This window comes from Meles meles, chromosome 6, assembly GCF_922984935.1.
Source record: "Meles meles chromosome 6, mMelMel3.1 paternal haplotype, whole genome shotgun sequence".
In the NCBI taxonomy this organism is placed as follows: domain Eukaryota; kingdom Metazoa; phylum Chordata; class Mammalia; order Carnivora; family Mustelidae; genus Meles; species Meles meles.
This window is the reverse complement of record NC_060071.1, coordinates 40,187,935-40,205,781: the sequence shown is the minus strand read 5'-3', so window position 1 is coordinate 40,205,781 and position 17,847 is coordinate 40,187,935. Positions and strand designations below refer to the sequence as shown.

General features: G+C 43.2%; 1 protein-coding gene across 2 annotated transcripts in view; it reads left to right on the top strand.

Annotated features, from left to right (window-relative positions):
• Positions 1-5,429: 5,429 nt before the first annotated feature.
• Positions 5,430-17,847, top strand: part of RAB27A (RAB27A, member RAS oncogene family) — an 81,530-nt gene continuing 69,112 nt past the window's right edge. The window contains exon 1 of one of the 2 annotated variants that reach the window (XM_046010021.1): positions 5,430-5,603. The gene's annotated coding sequence lies outside the window, so the exon portion shown is untranslated. The remainder of the gene's footprint in view (positions 5,604-17,847) is intronic. The other variant, XM_046010020.1, reaches the window with a different exon arrangement.

The window sequence follows — 17,847 nt, the reverse complement described above, 5'->3', positions numbered from 1 at the left end:
TGTAGCTTTAGTGAGTGGGGATTCTTTTATTTCTAGCTGATGCTAGGGAGACCTGTTACAGCAGCATCTTCAACTGTCAATCTCAGCCTATACAGGGCAACCACCATGGAGCTTTTCAAAGATGTCAGTGACCTCCTCACCAGTGCCTCAGTGAAAGGAATATCATCAGGGCCTTCCATGTAACCATCGGGTGGCTGTTTTTCCAGTCTCAGCACAAATCCATCCTAACTCTAAGATCAGGAGAGCAGATAATGGGAGTAAAAAAAGTGAGAGGGGAAGCCAAGAAAATGATAGATTTTTAAGTGGGCCACTAGACTTGATCCAATGGGACTTGCTAAAGTGACTTTCAAAAGTTTTTTTTTTTTTTAAACTACTGTGAAGTAATTGCATACTTGGAGAAAAGGTGCAAAAACAGTACAAAAGTTTTATGTAAAAGTCCACAAATGTTAACATTTTACTACATTTGCTTTAGTCTCTCTCCATGATGTATATTTACACATGAATATACCACATTATTGTTTTTCTAAACCCTCTGAGAGTAAGTTGCCCACATGATGCCCTTTTACTACTAAATATTTCAGTGTGTAATTCCTGAAAACTCCGTGTCTTTCATAATTACAATATAATGATCAAGATCAGGAAGTTAAAATTGATACAATTTTTTTTAAAAGATTTTATTTATTTATTTGAGAGAGAATGAGTGAGAGCATGAGAGGGGAGAAGGGCAGAGGGAGAAGCAGACTCCTCAAGGAGCTGGGAGCCCGATGCGGGACTCGATCCCGGAAGTCTGGGATCATGACCTGAGCCGAAGGCAGTTGCTCAGCCAACTGAGCCACCCAGGTGCCCAAAATTGATACAATATTATCTAATCTCAGATTTTATCCAAATTTTACTAAGTCTTACTGATGTCCTTTAGATCAATAGACAATTTTTTTTTTCTGGTCTGGGAACTAATCCAAGATCACACTGGACTTGCTGGATCATATGGTCATTCTGTTTAACATTTTGAAGAACCGCTAAACTGCTTTCCAAAGTGACTACGTCGTTTTACATTTCCACAGCAATGTATAGGGTTTCAATTTCTCCATATCCTCACATAACACTTGTAATTCTTCTTTTCTTTTTGAAAAAAGTTATGGCTAGCTTAATAGATGTGAAAGTAATTATGGTTTTGATTTGCATTTCCCCAATGACTGATGACATTGAACATCTTTTTGTGTGCTTATTGACCATTTTTATATTTTTTTTGGAGAAATATCTATTCGAGTCCTTTGCCCTCTTTTTAATCGAGTTGTCTTTTTTATTGTAAGAACTCTATTATATTCTGATACTATATTCTTATCAGATATATAATTTGCAAATATTTTCTCCCATTCTGTGGGATGTTGTGTTTTCACTCTCTTGTGTCCTTTGATAAAATACTAAAATTTTGATAAAGTCTAATTAATCTATTCATTTCTTTTACCTTTGGTATCCTCTGTAAGAAACCATTGCCAAATTCAAGGTAGTGAAGATTTGTGCCTGTTGTCTTCTATAGGTCTTACAGTTTTAGCTGTTGCAATTTAGGTCTTTGATCTATTTTTGGTAAATTTTTATATATGGTGTGAAATAAGGGTCCAGCTTTATTCTTTTGCATGTGAATAACCAGTTTTATTGAAGAGATTTTTCTTGCCTCATTGAATACTCTGGGCATTCTTGTTGAAAATCAATTGACCACAGATTTATGAGTTCTTTTCTGGACTCTCATGTCAATTCTTTGCAAATACATGCTTATTCTTATGTCAATACCACACTGTTTTGATTACTGCATCTTGTATTAACTTTTGAAATCAGAAAGTGTGTCCATCAATGTTCTGGGTTTTTTTTTTTTTTTTTCCCCCAAGATTGTTTTGGCTATTTCAGGTGCTTTGGAATTTCACATGAATTTTGGGATCAACTCTTCCAACCCTGCAAAAAATCTCGATAAAGTTAATTTTGATAAGGATTGTGTTGAATATGTAGATTGCATTGGGACATATTGCTATCTTTATAATATTAGGTAAAGATGAACATGGACTGTCTTTTCATTTATTAAGTCTTTCATTTCTTTTCGTTTCTTTCAGTAGTGTTTTGTAGTTTCTAGTGTATAAACCCTGCACCTCCTTGGTTAAATAGAGTCCTAAGTCATTCTTTTTGATGCTATTTCAAGTAGGGGTTTATCCTTAATTTCCTTTTCAGATTTTTACTGCCAATGTGTAGAAATACAACTGATCCTGTATCTTGATCTTTGCTTATTTATTAGCTCTAATAGTTTTTTTTTGTAGATATTTTAGATATAATCATGTGCCTGTTGCTTTTATTCTAGAAGGGTATTGAGAAATCAAATTCTGCATGCTAATGCATTCATAACTACTGTGATATAGTTGCTTTTAGGATCTCTTAGCAGACATTGCTGGAAATTACATGCTTATCAATATATAATTCTATTCCTATCTAGTTTACATTTAAAAAATCATGAGTTCTTACTTATATTTCCAATTTCCACCCTATTAAGTGATACTGGAGTAGGACTGTGAATGTTTCAAGCAACAGCCTGCAGTGTCAGAAAAGACCCAGATAGGAAGCAAGGTTATACTGTGACCAGTTCTGTGAATAGAGTAAGAAGTGGTGTAGAGAGGATTTTGAATTGGTATACAAGATATATTCAATACATTTAGTTTCTGTCATAACTTTTTCTCTTTGTTTTCTTCCTACTTCTCTGGGCACTCTTTTCTCAGACTTCATTAACTGAGTGATCCTCTGGGTTTGTACCAAGCCCCCCTCTTTGCCCTCTTAGTACATTTTCTAGGCTAGCTCATTGACTTTCATGTCTTTGAGTACTCCCTTGGGCAATAGTTTCTGTCCTTGTGTTCTGTGCTTAAGATCAGCCTGTTCAGTTGCATACTGAACAGTTTTACTTGTATGTTCTCCCAGTGCTGATATGTCAAAGTTAAAATGTCTAAACTTGTTCATTGTGGTCTATTTCACCGTGTTGCAACAGGACCCTCTTCCTTTTGCTCAAGGGTTTCCAGTTGCCCAAATCAGAAACAGGCATTTTCATGGATTTCTCCGTCTCCCTCACCACCTACAATCATGTCTTGATTTACTTTCCTAAATATCTCAAATCTGTTTATTCATCTTCATCCTCATGGTCGAGGTCTTAAACCAGATTATTGTTATTCCTTACTTGGATTTCAGCACACTAATTGGTCTCTGAAACCCATTCTTAACCTTAATAGCCATTTAGAAAATGAGTTCTAAGTTCTAGTCCTGGCTGTGCCACTTTCAGCTGTATGATCTTGGTCAGTTGCTTCATTGCTTTCAGGCTCAGTTTCCTTATCTGTAATACAAAGACAGGAATAGTACTTATTTCAGAGGGCACTTGTGAGAGGTATATGAGGGGATATAGCAAATTTCTTAGCATATTGGCTGATTCATAGTAAGTGGTCAATAAATTATAATCATTCCAGAATTCTTCAAAATCCAGCCTCTGCCTTTCCTCCAGTCTCTTCCCTGATTGCTTCCTTCTACTCAGTTTTTCAGCTTTTCTGAACTAACATAGGATAGTGTCTTTTAGCTCCAAGTCTCTTCTCTGCTCTCTTAGAATTCTCTTCTCCCTCATCTTCTACCTTGTTCGTCCTTCTTAGTTTATACATCACTTTCTCTGGGAAGTCTTGATTTGGTGTCGCTTATTTGTGTTCCAATAACATTCTTACTTCCCTTATTGATGATCTTATGTCACCACATTGAAATTAACTGCTTACTTGCTGGTCTGTCAAGCTCCTGAGGGTAGGGACCAATTTATCTTGTTCACTATTCCATCCCTAGTACCTAATTTGGACTCATTCAGTGAATGAAAGGGTAATGAATGGGCCACGTTACCCTTGTCTGTTTTTTGATCTGCTTGGTTAGCTTGTGGTTACAGTCCCCTTCAGGAGTGGGGAACATTGAGGGGGAAGTCTCTCGTATCATATCAGCCATTAACAGTTGCTGCATTGTTCGCCCCCCACTATTAGCTGATCAGTAAATCCCAGGACTGTTCCTTTACACATGAACCTGGGGCTACTTTTCCTGCCAGCCTCCACCAACAACAGTCTGATGGCTGGGGAACATCCTTGACACTATCACTGTGCTGAAATCTGTTATCTCTGAGATTACTCTGTTATATTTCCCTATAAATATTAGATTGGATGCCTGTTTAATATTTCACAATTTCATAACTTTATGCTATAGCGATTTTGTAAACTGGACACATATTTGAGAAGCTAATTGTATTGTAGCATAAACTGTGAGTAGCTGCAAACTCGAAGTATGATGGGTTTGGGGGCGTGGGCCTGGGACCGCTGGAAATTGTGGTGGAAGTAGACGGTAAGAGAAGCCAGATTAGGGTTTTCAATCATTTTTTGCTCTTCTTAGATGTAGAATTATTTGGTTCAGACGTGCTTTGGCTGGGAGCCCACAGAAGCAAGGCCAAAGGCCAATGTCCATACCTCGAGGTCACTGGAAGAGAAATTTGTCTGGCTCTGAGTGGTAACCTGGTGACCTGAACCGCCTTCACAGCTGCAGCTCCAAGCGGACGCATCCATACCTTTCAGCGCCGAGAGAAGGAAGCCGCTGGGGGGCAGCAAAGGCTCGCAGATGTCTCCTCACAGCTGCTTTTTTTTTTTTTTTTTTTAAATCTCGCTGCATTTTTGCCTTCTCTCTCTTTTTTAAACGAATTGCTGTCTTTTAGAAATTTGGAGTAATTCTCTAAACCGAACTACCCTGTATGAGCAGAGACCGCGTTTGTTATTTCCTCTCAGAAATACATTTTTCCTGCCAGGATTTTACTTTTCCTCCCTCCTGTCATTTCCAAGAATCCCAGACCTGGAAGGCCAGGCCCAGGCGCATCCGAGTGAGGAAGGAGCTGGCGAGGAGGGCTGGACAGTGGCAGAGCCGGACGTTGGGCGCGGATTCGGGCCCTAGGGAGCCGGACCAGGGAGGACCTGCAGCAGGAAGGAGCGTACTGGGCCCCAGGAGCCCTGGGTGGGGCCGGCTTTGCAGCTGCTCAGCACCCCTGGCTCCTACGGCGGAGGCAGTGATCTGACGCCCTGGAAAATACCTATAGAACATGGCCTTTGGGGGAGGAGATTTGGTCAGAGTCCCCAAACCACACCGGGCAGGTCACGGATCCTGGAGAAGTTTGGAAATGTTACGTTGTATCTCCACACGAAAACAACTCTCTAAGGTTTCACACTTTCCAGGAAAGGCCCATGGAGACCTGATAATAGGCCAAAGGAAGCGTGCGGGAGCCTTTTCGTGGCTCACGAGAGGACCCGCGGCAGGTGCGGCGGGACCCGGAGCTGCGAGCGAGGAGGCGTCCGCAAGGCGCCCTCGCGGAGTCGGGCGGGGTGCTCCCTGAGGTGACAGGAGGAAGCGGGAGGTGGAGGGTAGAGAGGAGGTCCCGCCCCCACCTCGCTCTCCTTTACGGGAAGTGATGTGGGGCCAGACGGAAAATACCCGCCAAGGACCCAAAAAGGGCCGGCAACCCGTGGACGCGGCGCGCGCGCAAGCACAGCGGCGCGGGGGCAGCGAGCTCCAGCCAGGTGAGCCCCGCGACTGCGGGGGGTGTGGGAGGGCGGCCGGAGCCCCGGCGGCCTGTGGGGTCCGCTCCAGCCCGGACAGCCCAGCACGGTAGCGGGCGACTGGCAGGGCTGGCCTTGGGGCGAGCAGGGGAGGCGGCGAGTCCTCGCCCAGCTTCTGCGCGTGTGAGCCCGCCCGAAAAGTTGCTCTGCCCCCCGAGGCCCTCAGCGCAGACCCACGGAGGACAACCGCCGGGGGTGGGGGGCGGCATGGACGGGGTGCCGGTTAGCAGTTCCAGGTTTGGGACTGGGCTGAGGTCCCCTCCGCCGGGCATCTAGGCACTTGGGTCCCCGTCGGGGAGGGCGGTGGGGGAAGGAAACTTAGCTGGCGGCAGAGGAGGAAGGTCCCAGACCTCCTGCACAGGCCCGTAGTTCTTTCCTCCCTCCTGTGGTTCTCAGTTTAATTACTTAACGTCTTTACATCCTTGTTGATAAGGGTCTGGACGGCAAACTGGCTGGGTGAGCGAGGGATCTCCCTTACCCTGTCAGGCAGGCAGGAAACCCAACCGGCAGCTGGCCCCTGATCTCCACTGGTGGTAGGGCTGATGTGGAGACAGGTTTGGTAACTATTGCCAAATCCTTGTTCTGTTTCAGTAGATCCCCAAGTAGGCCAAGTCAGGCCTCAGGAGAAGGATATCTTGTGAGCCCTTGATTTTATCTTCCCAGCTTTTGACTTCTGCTGGCCACCTAGGCCACATGGCCACAGGGTCCTCTTCCTTACCTCCGTGGGGTAACAGCTGTTTTTTCCTACTCCATGGATTTTCGCTTTATGGCTGGTTCTTCACTCAGATGTTGGGAGGGGAAGTAGTGTTAACGTCCTGAAAGTTTTCTGTAATTATTGCTTTTTAAATTTATTGGTGGTCCATTGTTCCTATCCCCCCCCCCTTTTTTTGCCTTTTAAAAAACTTGCTTTAGGGGCAAAATAATCTTGGAAAATAGGGTTCTACAGATGGTTAGAGATTAAGAAAGGTTCATTTGACTAAAGATAATTTTTTCTTGTATTTTATGTTGGTTTTCATTTCTGCTTTCTTCTTTCTTTCTTTTTAAATCATGAATTTATTTTATTTTCATGCCTGAAGCCAACTCATTTAGCTATCTCAGCCTTTCTTCTTTCTTTACTTCCTTCTCTCTCCCTTGCTCCCTCCCTCTCCCTTTCTTTCTTCCTCCCTCCCTCCCTCCCTCTTCCTCCTCCCTCTTCCTTTCTTCCCTTCTTACCCCTTTCTTTCCTTTTTCTTTCTCCCTCCCTCCTTCTTTCTTCCTCCCTTCTCTCCCCTCCCCTCCCCTCCCCTCCCTTCTTCCTTCCTTCGGTCCTCTTAATTCTACTTCATTGATCTATTTGTCTATCCTTATGCTAGTATCATACTGTCTTTATTATTGTAGTTATGTAGTACGTTTTGAGAGTGGGAAGTGTGAGTCCTCCCATTTTGCTCTTCTTTTTTTGAAATTGTTCTGGCTATTCTGGGTCTCTTGAATTTTCATATGAAATTTAAGATCAATTTCCTAATTTCTGTTGCTTTGGTTTTAGAACAGGTGTAAGGGTTTTGAAGTAAGCAATAATCTCTAGGAACAAGACTCTTGATTTCCCTCTTCCAAGTCTGCTCTTCACTTAGTCTTTTCCATCTCAGTTCATAACAATTTTACTCTTCTAGATGCTCAGACTAAACACTATGGAGTGACCCTTGATTCTTTTCTCTTATTCCCACATCTAATTCTTCAGTGAATCTCCTTGGTTCTACTTTGAAAATACATGTATAGGATAAAAACCATCTCTGACCATTTCCACTGCTTCTCCCAAGATCTTGTCATTTCCGTCACTGCAGAAATTACTGCAAAATCTCCCAGCAGGGCCATCGTGCCTCTACCCTCACTAGTCTACAGTGTGTTGTCAACATAGCAGCCAGAGGTCATTATGCAACTCACCCCTCTGTTCACAACTCTCCGATAGCTTTTTTTTTTTTTTTTAAGATTTTATTTATTTATATGACAGGCAGAGATCACAAGTAGACAGAGAGGCAGGCAGAGAGAGGAGGGGGAAGCAGGCTACCTGCTGGAGCAGAGAGCCCGATGTGAGGCTCGATCCCAGGACCCTGGGATCATGACCCGAGCTGAAGGCAGAGGCCTTAACACACTGAGCCACCCAGGCATCCTCCGATAGCTTTTTATCTTAGAAGAAAAACAAAGTCCTCATCGTGGCCAACAGGCCCCTTACATGGTCTGTGGCTTTGTCTTCCATCATTCTCCCCTTGCCTCCTCCACTTCACCCACTCCTTAGGACCTTTGCATTTGTTCCTTCCTCTGCCTGGAATGCTTTTCCTTCAAATGTCTGCATGGGTTTCTCACTCATTTCATCCAAGTCAAAAGTCATTTCTTTAGGGAGGCTTACTTGAACCATCCCATCTAAAACAGCATCCCTCACCCCACCCATAATTTTTTGCCCCCTAACTTTGCCTTATTTTTCTTCTGAGTGTCTATAGCAATAATTGTCATTACATACACACACACACACACACACACACACACTGTCTCTCTCTCTCTCACACATACATAGTCTCTCTCTCCCTCTCACACACATGCACAACTATTGTCTCCCACTGGTAGAATAGGCTTCATGAAGGTCAGGAATTTATCTTTATGTACACTGTGGTGTACATAGCACCTAGAATGGTTGCTGGCATGTAGTAAACTCTAAAAAATGTGTGTGGAAAGAATGAAAAGGGAACGAGAGACTGAGAAACGAGGATCACTCTATTGTTCCTTCCTCTGTTCCTTCACACTTCACCTAAGAGAAACAATGTCCATAGTTACACTAACATCTCCCATGTCTGTCCTGTTCTATCCTTTAGTCCCCCATGACAATGGTTTAAGCCTGCATGGAAAGGGAAAGGCTTTGGGTTCTTCCCACAGTGGCAGTGGGGAACCCTCCTCTCTGTAGCCTGGGCAGACTGTGTGGGGGCATTTGGCTCTTCCCTCCAGTGATACCCTTCTTGTGTGTCAGAAAGAAAATAGAAATTCATTTCTTGATGAATATTTTACACTACAGTGAATTAATCTTTCTCTGGCTTCTAACTGAAATTGCAACTCCTGACACACATTTTGGCATTTAATTACATAACTTCTTTAGACCGTCAACTGTTTATATATATGTTGTCTTATATGTCTTATGGCTGGATCGTAATATCCTGGAGGCAGAGTATGACTTTGGCTCACTTTTTAAGGCTTATACTGCAAGGTGTCTTGGATAAAAGGAATGTTCAATAAACTTTTGCTAAGTATACCAATAAGTTAATGAATTAACCTGGATTTATTTATATCATTGGAAACTTCTAGTCCATACATTTAATTTTTCTTAGCCAACAGCTATAAATATCTTGTTTTAGTCTACCTTATTCTGCTGCTTCTGACAGAGCAGTATTGACTACAGTTGAATAGGATTTCCTGCTGCCCTTTCTCAGCAAGAATTGAATTAATCAGCCTAGAGCATATGGTAATTAATCTTGCAAGTTATTTAAAAATTGAATATGCCTTCCATTATTATTTAAACTTATCTTGGGATGTGCTCTATTTGTATCTTCACTGAAAAATATGGAAAAGGATTATTTATACATATATAGGGGATATATACAAATATATATTTTCTCTAATGAATTATATGTTTAACCCTCCCTGAAAAAGAAAACAGAGCTTGCATATTTAAAGTCTGAGCCCCTAACTAACTAGATGGGGGAAATCCTTTTGCAATGTAAATGTTCATCAAATTATCATGAAGTATACTTTCAACACCTGCAGGGTTTTTTGTCAGTTTTACCTCAATAAAGCTAAAATTAAGAAAAAATAGTGTGAGCCCCAAGGAAGCAAGATTGTGTTGCCATTATCAAAACAAGATTGCCTTCCGAAGAGAGTAATTTTTCCCTTTCACGGCTTTTGCTTTTTTATGCCTTGTGCAGTTTTTACTAGAACCACATTTATTCCCCTGCTTCTTGGTCAGGAAGTTTAAGTTTACAATCTGGTTTCCCTTAAGCTGATTACTTGGGAGCAGACGTGAGCCCTGAGTTGGAGGAAGAGATAAAGGTTTTGTAATTAACTTTATGTCCAGAGGGTGAGATGCAGAGCAGGGAGCATTGAGCTCCACTTGCCTCCTGTCTGGTCCTGCCGCAAAGAAGGCACACCACATTCTCTGTTCTGTATGAGTGAGGTCTACTAACACTCACATTTTATTTACTGTTAACTCAAATTTGATGCCTCACTTAAGAGGAAAGTTGAGAGTTATTTTTCCATTGTTTATTTGTTTATGGCCTCTGTATATGTTACTCTTGAGAAGACCTTCCATTTAGTGCCCCAGCCCCTTTAGAACTACCCGCGTGTTTGGAATCAGAGTTTTGATTCTTAAAATCGAACTTTTAATTTGGGGTTGGAGGTAGGGTGCTAGATTTAGCAAGTGAAAAAAAATCTGCATTTTGGATAAACAATGAATAACTTCTTAGTATAAGTGTGTTCCATAAATACTTGTACTAAGGAACTCTTTGTTGTGTTTATGAAATGCAAATGTAACTGGTTATCTTGTATTTAATCTGTCAACTCTAGTCTGATAAACCGTTTATGAGTAGGAAATGAATTGATCATGATAATGTCCAAAGAGTGAGTGACCTATGGTTTATTTTGGTGACCATACATGTGTCTATCTTAAGGACAGAGAGGGGGGCACCTTGCTGGCTCAGTTGGTGGAGCATACGACCAGTGACCTGGGGTTATGGGTTTGAGCCCCACATTGGTTGCAGAGATTACTTTAAAAAAAAAATCTTTAAGGACAGAGAAGACTTATAAGCTCAAAGAGTATAAAAAAATGGAAGGAAGTGGAGGATTTAGTTTTATTTTAGTTATTTGTAGTTATTTGTAGTTAGGAAACTCATATCCACAGACTTTAAGTTATGTTGTAGGATCACAGAGTTAGTGGAAGAGCCAGGACTGGAACTCTAGGCACAGTGGTTGGTCTGTTGCATAATATCTTCCTATAAGATATATCTATATCTATATCTATATATCTTTTCATGTTGACCCTTAATCACTCTTTTTTTTTTAAATTCCAGTATAGTTAACATACAGTGTTATATTAGTTTCAGGTATAGGATATAGTGATTCAGCAATTCCCACCCTAAATCACTTCTGTTGTCGCCATCCTATGATCACTCCCTTATCACACAGTCCTTCCAGTCCCCAGATCCAGTAGCAGGCAAAGCCACTCTCATGAGACACCCTTGACTTTTCTTAGAGAGCCACATGACTGTCAAAACCACCATTTGGTTGTATTCCCGTGACGATGCCAGAAAGCCCGTTATTCAATGTGTTTTTATTTCTTTTGAGGTCTTGTTAACAATTTTGTCCCCTTTAAGTTTTGATGCTTTGATTATAGTTGACTTACTGAGAGTAATTTTACAACAACGAAGTATTATCTTATTGACAGCCTGCTTGCTTTGTGGCCTAGTCCTGTGAAACTCCTCACTGCGTTGCTTTGTGGTACATCAAATATGGAAGATCTATGGGAAGGATAAATAAATTACATAGATACAGGTGACTTGCCCTGTAGAGATGTGTTCTTATAAAACACTGAGTTATTTTATTATTATCTTAAAATTATTTATATTTATTTAAGAAAGCAACCTTGAGGGGCGCCTGGGTGGCTCAGTGGGTTGAGCCGCTGCCTTCGGCTCAGGTCGTGATCTCGGGGTCCTGGGATCGAGTCCCACATTAGGCTCTCTACTCGGCGGGGAGCCTGCTTCTCCCTCTCTCTCTGCCTGCCTCTTTTGTGATTTCTCTCTGTCAAATAAATAAATAAAATCTTTAAAAAAAAAAAAAAGAAAGCAACCTTGAAAATGAACATGCTTCCTCTGTCACTAGAATACTGTATTTCAGAGCCACTAATTTGTTTTCTCATAGATTCGTTGATTAATTCATGTAAAGCCTTACCAGCTGCCAGGTCAAAGCATAATAATAAAATTGGTTGCCAAGAGACTGAAAAATCTGTTCATTCTTATTAACCGCAGTTCATGTATCCTACCCTGATCCCACCACATGGGTGGCTGGTCAAGTCTGGTTACTTATCTCCTATGTGTTTGTACTGTTAAAAGCAAAGACAGAGTGTCAGTCAACTAACTAAAGTTTATGATAAGGTGCTTTTATTTTTGTTATACCAACCTTAAGATGGGGAGGAATAAGACATATAGAAATAGGTCATGAACTAAATGTTTGAGATACCTAAGAATTTTAAAATATAATCTATGGTGGTGGCCAGGATTTCTTTGTTTCTTACAAGGTGTGATTGATTTTCATAATGAATCTCACCACTACAAGGGCGTGACCCTAAGAATGAGTAAAAAGGTCTAGCAGTCCTTGAAAAGAGAAGGTATTATTCTTGTTTGATACTGGAGACCAGATGTGGCCAAAGAAGCTGCTTGGCTATTCCTGACTGGGCTTCCGTTGTCAGGGACAAGGTCAAGTGTCCATTGCCCTGTTCTGCTTCGGCACAGAAAGCCATGAAGTGGGTTGTGACGCTTCCTCAGGGTGTGACTCACCCCTAGAGCTCCTGCTTGAATGTGGGGGAGCCAATGTAGCTGGGACTTAGTAGGCTGGGTGTTAATCTCTAATACTGCTAATAATTAACTATGTGATATTGCACCAGTGGTTCTCAGGTAGGGCTGATTTTGACCCTCTCCTCCCATGGGGACATTTGGCAATATCTGGAGACAGTTTTGGTTGTCAAAACTGAAGAGTTACTACTAGCATTTAGTGGATAGAGACACAGGACGGCCCCTCATGACAAACGATTACCCTATCCAAAAGATGAATGGTGCCAAAGCTGAAAAACGCCACATTGGACAAATCAGTGAATCTCCCTGGCCTAACATTTTTCTCAGTTACCCATTCTCTCTGTCCTGTGAAGTTCCCTAAGACTGACTCTACCACTGTTGTCTTTTCCACCTCTCACTTACCCTGATTCTAAGTTATTAAATGTAGAATAGAGTCTGGGTGTCGACACTGATGGGCAGTAGGGACTGTGAACCCCTGCCCTCAGTAATCCCATGGAGGAGATCCTTGTAGGGGTGCCAGGGGGACCATCTGAGAGGAGTGGACGCTGTGATGACAGTGTCCACAGGAGGTATGCCATGTGATGCAGCATAACTGGAAGCTTGCCAGAAACCCAAAGAGAGCACTGTGACTGAAGGCTTGGTCTCCAAATTCCTCAGAGCCCTGTGCTCTCCACACCTATGCATGAGGAGCTTTCAGCTGACCAGGACTGTCAACTCCCCAGGTTTCCAGCCAGCTTCCATACCCTTGTGCCAGGGGTACCTTGGACATCAGAGTTCCCCAAGGAAATATTAAGATGGACAGTTTCTGGGGCACCTGGGTGGCTCAGAGGGTTAAGCCTCTGCCTTCAGCTCGGGTCATGATGCTGGGATGGAGCCCCGCATCGGGCTTTCTGCTCAGTGGGGAGCCTGCTTCCCCCTCTCTCTCTGCCTGCCTCTCTGCGTACTTGTGATTTCTCTCTCTCTCTGTCAAATAAATTAAAAAAATATTTTTTTAAAAAGATGGACAGTTTCCTCACGAACACCTGATTTTCTGTTTAACTAGAGCCTCTCTGAAAGATTTAAAAGTCAATAACAAAAACTCCCTACGCTAGGTCATCAGCCCGTTTTGCCACCCAGGGAAGGAAACCTCATTTGCTGTGCTTAGAGCGTCGTGTAATTCAAGTGATGGTAGGGCCTAGAAGCCAGGTGGCTTAGCCTTTGCTCTACCTCAGAGGTTCAGAGCTGTGCTCCAGATCACATGGTTAATTGATGACAGAGAAGGTTCTAGAAGACAGGTCTGTCTGCTGGTTCTCCACTGTGTTCTTTCCATGTCCCTATGCTCCTATTTCTTTTTTTTTTTTCAAGATTTTATTTATTTATTTGACAGGTAGAGATCGCAAGTAGGCAGAGAGGCAGGCAGAGAGAGAGGAGGAAGCAGGCTCCCTGCTGAGCAGAGAGCCCGATGTGGGGCTCGATCCCAGGACCCTGACTGAGATCATGACCCGAGCCGAAGGCAGAGGCTTTAACCCACTGAGCCACCCAGGCGCCCTTGCTCCTATTTCTTGATTGTAACCAGGTATAACACGGGCAGGACAAAATTGTGTTGTTTTGTTGTTTAACTTTCAGATGGAACTTTAACAAACCATATCTCTTCCTTGACCCTTCTGAAATATCACAGGAAGTGAAACAAGTATGTTATGATTTTAACCTAAATTAAAGCCATCCAGAAATAACTGGGCGCTTGCTTTGGTGACGTGCCAGGTGCCAGTGAAAGGCCACCATCATTTCTTCCCTATATCGCTGCTTTTCTCGTCCCATTCTTGCCCCCTCCCCTGGCCCCTGCTACAGCCCATTCCTCACACAAAACCAGTGATCTTCAAACAACGTAAATCAGATCACATCCTTCTTCTGCGTTAAATTCCTCTGCCATTTCCCACTGCAGTTGGGATAAGATTCAGATGTTCTGACCTTGCTCTGTAGGGGTCTCCGTGATCTGGGCTCTGCTGGCCTCTGTGACCTCAGCTCATCCCTGTGCCTCCATCTCCAGGCTCATCTCCTTTCTTTCTGTCTCTTTGAGGTGCCAAGCTCTTTCCTTCCTCAGAGCCTTTGCACTTGCCCTTGCTGGCCCCTTAGCATCATTCAGATTTAATTTCAAATATCACCTCTTCAAAGAGGCAGGTGATGACTTTCACCCTGATGACTATGTTAAAAGTAGGCTCTGGACATTCACTATCCTGTTATTGGGTTGTTGTCTTCACCTTACTTACTACTGTTAGAAATTATTTTATCCTTATGTTCACTTATTTATTGGTTCTCTCTTCCTGCTAAAATGTTCTCTCCACAGGGCAGGAACTTTCTCTGTTTTGTGAAGTGCTACGTGTTTAACCCCCAGAATCATACCTGGCACATGACAGATGATAATGAACGAATGACAGGAGCACCTGGGTGGCTTAGTGGGTTAAGCGTCTGCCTTCGGCTCAGGTCATGATTCCAGGGTCCTGGGATGGAGCCCCTGTCAGGCTCCCTGCTCAGCAGGGAGTCGGCTTTTCCCTCTGCCCCTCACCCTGCACCTGCTCTCTCTCATGCTTTCTCTCTCTCTCTCTTTAAAAAAATGAATGAATGAATGACAGAGTAAGTAAATGAGCAGTTGGTGATAGAGAAGATTGCTTCACAGATTCAGTGCTATGTAATTCCTGTTTTCTCTTACATGTTGGACCTTATTTTTTAAACTAAAACCAGAATGCTAGTTTACCGACCGATGAGAAGTGGAACTGTTAGCAGTTTTTCCTTTGAGGACTAATGTACTTGCTTCCTGCAGTAAAACTCCACAGGGAACACATATAAAAGAAGACAGCGACTTGGCAAGCACAGACTCAGGGCACAGGGACTTAGAAATCAAAAAGTCCGAGAGGGGCGCCTGGGTGGCTCAGTGGGTTAAAGCCTCTGCCTTCAGCTCAGGTCATGATCCCAGAGTCCTGGGATCGAGCCCCACATCGGGCTCTCTGCTCTGCAGGGAGCCTGCTTCCTCCTCTCTCTCTGCCTGCCTCTCTGCCTAGTTGTGATTTCTCTCTGTCAAATAAATAAAAAATATTAAAAAAAAAAAAAAAAAAAGTCCGAGAGCCGCAGTGCTGGAAGAGGCCCGGAAGATCACTGTGGTAATGCTTCCTCGCAACTGGCTGCCTGTGGAAATCACACGGGGAGACTTAGTGAAACACACCCACACTCGCTCCTTTGCAGATTCTAATTTGTTAGTTTGCAGCCACGCCTGGGGAATCCACGTTTTCTCTGAAATGCTGCCAAAACAACGGATGGTGCACAACCAGGTTTGGAAACCAGTGACTGAGCCCACCCGTGTTTCCAGATAAGTCAACTGAGGCTCAGAGATTAAGTGCCTCCCTCACTCAGGCTCTCACACAGGGTGAGCAGAGAGATGGCACTCAACTCTCCCAGCCCTCTCTCTGCACGGTTCACAGAACGTGACCACAAAGATTCTCAAGAGCAGAGGCAGCACTGCCTCGGAAATTGCTGGTTTATTACTTTTTTTTCTTTGTTTACATAAAACTAACCAGTCTCCTGTCAAACAGGAAATGCATACAGCCTAGTTTTTCTTTTTTATGACAAAGTGTCAGATCAATTAGATTTAGATTCTGGGGCTGCAGGATGACAATCAAGAGGGTGGTTCTGGGGCCAACACCATCAGCACCACCTGGAACTTGTTAGAAATGCAGATTCTTACCCAGAAGTACTGAATCTGAAACTCTGAAGGTAGGGCCCACAGTCTGTATTTTATTTTATTTTATAGATTTTATTTATTTACTTATTTGACAGAGAGGGAGAGAGAGCATGAGCGAGCACAGCAGGGGGAGCGGTTCAGGGAGAAGGAGAAGCAGGCTCCCTGAGCAAGGAGCCTGATGCGGGGCTTGATCCCAAGACCTTGGAATCATGACCTGAGCTGAAGGCAGATGCTTAACTGACTGTGCCACCTAGGCACCCCTACACAGTCTGTATTTTAAAGCCATCCAGAAGATTCTGATGCACACTCAAGTTTGAGAACCACTGTCCATGGGTACATTTTGCAATTCAACCATTGGTTAAAGCTGCTGGCCTCGGCCTTTTAGTCTGTGACTCATTAACATCAAGGCCTCAAGTTAAGCTGGGCATCTGCTTTCTTCGATGGCATTTATTCAAAACAGGGCCTCTAGTTATCTGTCTTCATTAGAATGCCATGCAAAGGGAAGGAGGGGGAGGGAATTAATACTTACTGAGCACCTGCTATGTGTGAGGAGCCCTATGTGAGGCTATTAGTTCTCTCATTTAATTCTCGCCACCATCCTGCTAGGTGGGTGTTAGTATCCGTATTTTACAGATTTGGGATAGGGAGGCTGGTAGAGGTTAAACATGGTTTTCTATACGGGTCCTTTGACATTTTGCTATCTGTTGTCTCCCTACAATAGCTGCTCTCAACCCTTCTTATGGATAACCGGGAATCCCCTGGGAAGCTTGTTATGCATGCGGATTCCCTAGCCTCTGTTCAGAGATCCTAATTCCGAAGCCTGGTTGGAACCCAGGACTCTGGATTCTGCTGCTAGTGGGCATCCGGCCATACTTTGAGAAATCCTATCCTAGCTCCACCCCCGGTGGTTAGAGCAGGTGCCCCTCAAGGTTTTGAGGAGGGCCTGTGGTTCTCCAGTGTTTCGTGTGTTCGTGGGCCTTGGGCACTGGGTGGGGATGTTGGTAGAACAAATATGAACCTAGGAGGAGGAAACTTGGGGGTGTGTATAAAGTAGTCTCATATTTCTGCTCTCTGCTGCCTCTTAGAGGGTTCCTAGGCCATGTTTTGGCTTTGAGTAACTTGATCCTTTCTGCTGTCTATCCCAAATTGTGCAACTTTTCTTAGAGCAACTTCACCCTTGTGTTGGTGGGATGCACAGTTGTGAGCACTTTCCTCCAGGCTGTAATTAATATCTATCGAATTCTGAGTTGCTTCGGCTTTTGAAGTCAGAAATGGGGTTTCATCTGTTTGATGATAACATACGTACTTATTTTTTAGGGATAGAATTGACATATTTTAATGAATGAGTTGTCAGTCCGTTAGGAGACTATATGATTTGGTTCCACTATGAAGGAAAAAAGTAAGATGCAAATTAAAAAAGAATGCTCTTATTCTGCCTGATGTCCTTCCATGTGAGGTGGCATGCTGATTGGTCCATAGGTTTGGAAGCAGCTACTGACATACGTACCTTAGGTCTCCCATCGTATAAAAAAGATGCATGTGTCAGAAGATGGCGAGAACCTCCCAGGCCTTTGCCCAGTGGAGGAGTCAGCAATGTGGAAATATTAAATAACATTAATATGTCTTAGTCCCTGAAATAAAATTGTGTAGGGCAAGGGCAGAAGGAAATCCACAAAAGCACATATTTCAGTCTCCTGAGATCCTCTGCATATAAGGCAAATTATTTTTGCCAGGAAGAAAATAACCAAGTTACAGCGTAAGTATCTAAGAGTAATTTCTGTAGCCACTGCTATTAGAGTTGACAATAACAGTGAGTAACCAGTATAATGGCTCGAGGTACAACCTGAGCGCTTACTGCGTCAGAAGTCTGCACCCGTTCTCTCATTTCATCCTCAATAGACTTTCAGCGGAGATA